This window comes from Monopterus albus, unplaced genomic scaffold, assembly GCF_001952655.1.
Source record: "Monopterus albus unplaced genomic scaffold, M_albus_1.0 scaffold40.1, whole genome shotgun sequence".
Classification (NCBI taxonomy): domain Eukaryota; kingdom Metazoa; phylum Chordata; class Actinopteri; order Synbranchiformes; family Synbranchidae; genus Monopterus; species Monopterus albus.
The window spans coordinates 5,985,955-5,992,628 of record NW_018127920.1 but is presented as its reverse complement, the minus strand read 5'-3'; positions in this window follow the sequence as shown (position 1 = coordinate 5,992,628).

Sequence of the window (6,674 nt, the reverse complement as noted above, 5' to 3'; positions counted from 1 at the left end):
TTCGAGCCCCGACCCCGGGCCTGGCTCCAGGGTGGGGCCCCAGCCATGCCGGGCGACGTCACGGTACTTGGTTGGATTCTACTCATAAAGGGCTATCCATCCATCTATCTCAAACACTGCTGGACTACTCTGTTTAATTTGCAGCCACTGCGACATGACTGGATAAGTGAGATAAAATAGAAATATTAGTTTTTCTATCACTATAATGCCCACTGTTGGTGTTGCTACCAATTTCACTATTACTTTTATCATCATTACAGTACATCTGTCTATTACTGTTAGATTTACTAACACTGGCTTTTTACTATTTTTAGGCAGACAAATAATTTTAAAGAGGACCATGGTGTGTACATCACTCTAGACACTAAAGACTGTTAATTACAAAGGCAAAAAAAAGGCATAAATATAAAATTGCTAAAGTTTGGTGAATACATAGCAATATTACTGCAAAATAATGTCAGAGATTGATTTTACAACATAGAAAGCATAAATCTATAAAATAATAGCTTTAATTCTTTGCTTTTGTTCTTTAGGCTTAAAGATATAGTGGACATAGGATTTGTGTGTGTATTTGAGGTCTTGTAAAAGTTTGTGGGTGTGTGTAGCCTTGTTTAAATATAAATATTGTGGGGATCGAACACTGGGATCACACTTCTTTGTCAAGTCACTTGTGGGGAACGGAGGCTGGGCCCCACGACTAATTTGCCGAATTTTACGACTAGGAGTCCTTATTATCTTAAGCTTATCATGCCACTGTTTGGTGCTTCTCTTGTGCCACACGCATCTAAATATTGACAAATCTAAGAGTTTTTGTGTGCGGTATGCAGTTGTCTTTGTATGTTTTCATCTGCCCAAATGTCAAGCAAGCATTTTAGTTCTTCATTACTCTACAAAGATCCTTTCACCGTCATGTTTGCTACTGTTTAAACCAACAGAGTTGAACTGTTATGACGACACAGACCAGCCCATTTCCTTATTTGAGCACGATTGCATTCATATCTCTCACGGACTTTACTCAAGTGCACATGAATCGTGCTCAAGACCACCTCTTCAAGTGGACTTGGGCATAGTGCCTGAGTTCAGTACACTTGTGTTCACACTGATCAAAATGAAGTGGACTTTGGGATCCTGTGTACTTGGATCCAGGCCTGGGTCCTTAATATGAAACCACCCTAAGTCTGTGTACAGACCTTGCAAGTGATGACAGCAAGGATATGTGTGTTTTCTCTCTGTACATTTGAAAAGAGACACAAAGAACTAGATTAACAGAGCTCAGTCAGTCCCATCTATCATTTCTCTTTTCCTCTCTGTCTCTCTCTCTCTCACATGCACACACACACACTGCAGGCATCCATATTTACTGGACAGATGTCAGATCTGTCATGTAGAGTCTGCAGCATTTTGCACTGGTACATTTTGTTGGATTGGGCTGTGTTTCATGTCCACAATGAAACCCATGTGCTCAGAATCATCTGTTTTAGTTCAAGAAGGCAGCCCTCCCCTCACCCTCTGCCTTCCCTCCTCATCATTCCCACCACCACCCCACGAAAACCTTCTGGTTCTCAAAGAAAACCACAAAGTGCCTGTAACCTGACCACAAATTTAATATCTGCCTCACACATCAAAGATCATGAATCATAAAATGTAGTTTTTGTTCAGCAGTCATATTTTTCACACATAGTTTCAAGTAAGTTGTAAATGTAATAATTCTGGCACAAAAGGCCTCTGCCTACTGGAAAACAAGTGACAGTGATGAGCAATGCTTTCTGACATAGATTATCAACAAAGTGTAATTCACTTTTTCCTTTGTCTTCCTTCAGGGCTGCCTAAGGCCAAATCAAAAAAGCCATCTCATGAACTTTAATCACAAGAGTGAGCTCTCATAGATATATGGATCAGTGACTCTACAGATTAACTGTTTATTTTTAGCATAAAGCATGCCTACTCCTATTATTATGTGTGATAACTAAACTAAATGGTTGAATTCAGAATGTGGTGCACCGAAAAATAACACAATGAAGCAAAAGGAAGATCATCTCAAGAGCATCAGTTACTTATACATTTCTGACTTTGTGACTCCTGGTGCTGATATTAACAATGACCCATAGGAGCCACTCAGAACTGTGCACTGATGGTTAAAGCATCCACTAAACCTAGTAGGTGCTTGATGGGGCATCTAGTGGCCATAGTTAGAACAACACATACAAAGAAGGAAATGAGGTGATATAAGGCCAAAAAGACCACAATGGGAGGAGGTTTGACAGAAAAGTGGGTCAAACACAATGACTGTATATAAAGATGTACAAGGCATCACCATTCCCTACAATATGCACAAGTTAAGCCAAAATATTGCAAATACTGGGGCAGCCATCTTTTTTTTGTGATGCATTTTACACTCAGATTCTTCTCACTAGCAACCGGGAGGTGGAATGACGCATCAGACCACCAATCGCAATGTGACAGATCATCCAAAAAAACAACCCTTTTTTATATAATCAAATAACTAATTACAAACTAATAAACAGGTGGCACAGCGATGCGGCGGTTAGCACTGTCACCTCACAGCAAGAAGGTTCAGGGTTCGAGCCTGGGCCGATCTTTCTGTGCCTGTGTGGGTTCTCTCGGGGTACTCCAGTTTCCTCTCACAGTCCAAAGACATGCTGCTTAGGTTGACAGGCGACTTTAAATTGCTCGTAGGAATGAGCATAAGTGTGTGTGGTTGTTTGTCTTTAAGTGTCAGGCCTGATAGACCTCTCACCCAGTGTCAGTTGGGACCCTATTCAGGAATAAGTGGTATAGATAATGGATGGAACTAATAAACAAACTTACCAGGAAACTACTTGTACACACATCAGCATGATAATGTCTAATGGAAAAATAAAAATCACCGTTGAGAAAAAAGTATTTGACTTAATTATTAGTTTGGCTCATGTACCATCCCTTAACATGGAAGGGGCAGTGTTTATAACCTATACTGCACCCTGTCACCAGGGGGCGATAAACTCACAGTGGGTTCACCTCTGGGAACTGCCACATCATCCACTTCTCTAGTCAGTTTGTATAGTCCAACACAGGACTTTCCCAGAGGAGACTGGTGTTTGAGTCCAGTGTGAAACGTTGATTATTTTAACAATGACAAAGGCCCGGTAACATGAAGTAAGTAGTCATTTTAACCCAAAGCAGTAAACAGTGATAACAAAAGTCTGTGGTATGATAATAATCTACTGAGCCTACTAGTAAGTGAAGTAGGGACCTTCTGAGCCATAACTGTGGTCCCAATAAGAAGTGATAATGGGCCACTGAATAGCATGAAAACGTTGAAAATGGATGGGAGATCAGAGTTGTCAGCTGATGCTAAACCATGCAGTGATTTAAAAACAACTCAATATTTAATTGTAAGTCAGTCAAGAGCAGGCAGTATTAGAGAACTTTGGGCTCTAGTCAACTCATCAGGGAACCTTTCATAACCATTAATAACAACTATATGAGAAATTGTCTGTTTTAACTGACACTGAGCTACGTATGTTGCAAATATGACATACAGTAAATCAGTCAAGAGCTTTGAGAATGCCTACACTATATTTGAGACATTCCGGAGTGTGGGATGGTCGACAGTGTCAAAAGCAACAGAAAGATCCAACAAAATTGAAATTACAATTAATTACAAACAAATGATTTAGAGAATTAAACCATCTGATTGTTTCATTGTACATGTTGTTTTGGCATAAGGTCAAAGACAGTAGGGCAGTGTTAGAGAGTATTTAGTTACTGAAATTAAATTACAAAATGAATGTAACTCTAATCTGTTTGTTAGTGAGAAAAATTTGTAATTAAATTAGTTACTAATTTGAATGCTGGTGATTTCAAAGGGGCTATATCTGATTATTTTAACAATGACAAAGGCCTGGTAACATGAAGTAAGTAGTCATTTTAATAGTAGTCATTTTTTTTAGTAGCCATTGAGGGTAGGATGGCCAACAGGGGGCTTCATCTATTTGGAAGCATGTGTTAAATTTTGAACATTGCTTTAGATTTGTTCTCTTATTTGATTTTGCACCTCCTCCCTTCTGTCAAACAAATCAATGCACATTACTCTAAAGCTCCTTTTCCACCACCTTTATACCGGCTCAACTCCACTCACCTTGTTTGTTTTGTTTCAGTCAAATGTTGGGGATAGTACCTGGTACATTATTTGGTATCACATCTGCTGAGGTTCCAAATGAGATGAGGTGATACCAGGTGACGTGTAAGCACTACAGACTACTGATTGGTCAGAGATATCTGTCATTACTATGCAGTGATCTTGTCACCGATGAACCTGGATGTTTACATGTGATGACACCAGTTGCTCGTTCTTCATTCATTCACAACAGTAGCTGCCTTCTCTGTAACAAGCGTTACAGAGGGTAACATTTCTGTTGTCAGAGTCACTACATATAATTTTATTAGGTGAACCACCAGTTTATCACATAGCCCGTTAGTTACTTGATGTGATAACATGAGGACAGTGCCTACAGCCACACCTGCCAAGAAGAGCTGGGTAACTGGCACATTAACGGGTCATCATGTCTCCAAAAACATCAGAGCAGATTTGTAATTGGCATTACTTGGATAGATTGGCCACATATTCAAAAACTAGTTATTGGTTATTTACTGGTTATACGGTATATACTAGTTATTTTCTCGCCTGAAAAACTATCAAAACAATAGAACGGCATAATAACAGTCCTAGGATGAAAAAAACAGCTTTGAGCTTGTCCTGCCACCTGGGCCAGTAACTTCATGGCTGTTTTGTTGTCACTGACAACCAGCTCCACTGAGGGGGGACTATCTGCAGCGGAAAACAAAGCACCTGGCACCAAACTTGAGTCAATAACTGGAAAAGAGGCTTAAGCAACCTGAGTCTGCTATGGGAGCAGCTAACAACGCCAAGGCAGCTGGCCATGTTGTAAGACAAAAGGGCTTGGTGCCCATTCAATAAGCTACATGTTTCAGCAGTAATATATTAATGTAAATGAAGCTGAAGAACCTTTATTAAAGGTTTGACAGTAGTAAGTGTCGAGGAGAGCTGTGAGGTTTACTCTGCCTGGTTTAAATTTATGTTAGGACTTTTCAACATTTTTTTTTAAGCATAATCAAAAAGTAATTAAAAGTAATACGTTACTGTACATTACTTTTATGAGGTAATCAAATTAGTTACATTACTTACTACATTTTTAATAAGGTAACTACTAACCTGTAAGTGTGAAAGTCCATTCTTGACCCTGCAAGTAGCTTGAAGGTGTGTAGGACTAAGGTCTTTACTAGTTAATGGCAAATGGACTGCACTTATGTTCTATCATTATATTATTATGTAGTGTTGTTTGCAGCACTGAATGCGGACTGGAGAAGCTGGGGATCGAGCTGCCAACCCTACGATTATGGGACGACCCGCTCTTACCTCCCAAGCCACAGCCGTCCCACGAAGTTAATGAAGACCATGAGAAGTAGTTGGAAGCTCAGGAAAATGCCAGTGCCAATTTCAGTGAAGCTCAAATAATGTAGATTTCAAAGTCTAAACTTGTTTTTTACACAACTTTCTGACAGTGGGTTGGACAGCTGAAAACGGTACATACAAACCAATGTGTTCTTATTTCCTGTGGTTTTGTCAGTGAAATGCATTTTAGAGGCATTTAAGTCTGTCTAACATTTGGGTTGATTTTCCCAAGAACAGCCCTGAGCTGCTGGCAGCAGCAAGAGTTCAGATTTCAGAAGTCACATGACTATACAAGCTATTCAGACAGGGGGCAAATGCAAGTGTGTCCATTTTCAAAATGGCAGTATGGTACGTACCTGCTATTGAGCCCTTGCCTGTGTCCAGTCATTTTCTACTTAAATGGTTTCAATTCAGTGCTAATGTTATGCTGTCAGAGGACAGAAATGGTGCGGCCGCTTTCATTCAGGCGTCATCAATCATTCATTATACCTAGAATCCATCAGCCAATCCTGGTAATTACTGATTACAGGCAGCCAGTCATGTGGCAGGATCAAGGAAACACACATACACATATGCACACTGCCATCTGACTGTGAGTGATGTCAGGAATCCAAAATACATTTACACATTAGAAGGTTTCAAACATGCGCTGTGACTCCCTCTCTGTTCACAGAGGTGCTACTTAACACACTTTGGAATTATAAGAAATTCAAATCAGCTCCACAGGCTGTGACAGGAACATAATAGAACTTAGAATTATTCTATCAAAACAAGCTGGCACAGACACGGCCAGGATGGATTGAACACGTTAGAATTTAAACCTCATCCCTGTCTTAACACAACACTGCACTGGATGTTACAATGTCTTTTACATGTCCACACAGGACTGTCATGACAGTGTGTGAAAAAGGCATCCGATATGTATTTACATCAGCTCTATCACTTCTAACACCTCAAAACATATGCCACTTCACTATGCTTTTCGTTTTTCTGTAGGTTTACTCCAGTCTTAATATGATCATGCATGATCTGGTTCAGGAGAAAACTCTTGCACAAATTCTACAAATCTTTGCCTACTGCAAAAACTATGAACACAAGTTAAAATCATCTATACCCGAAATACTACTGGAGCAAAGACTCTCCATAGAAGTACTAAAGCATTCACCCCCCACCCCACCCCACCCCACCTCTCTCTGGG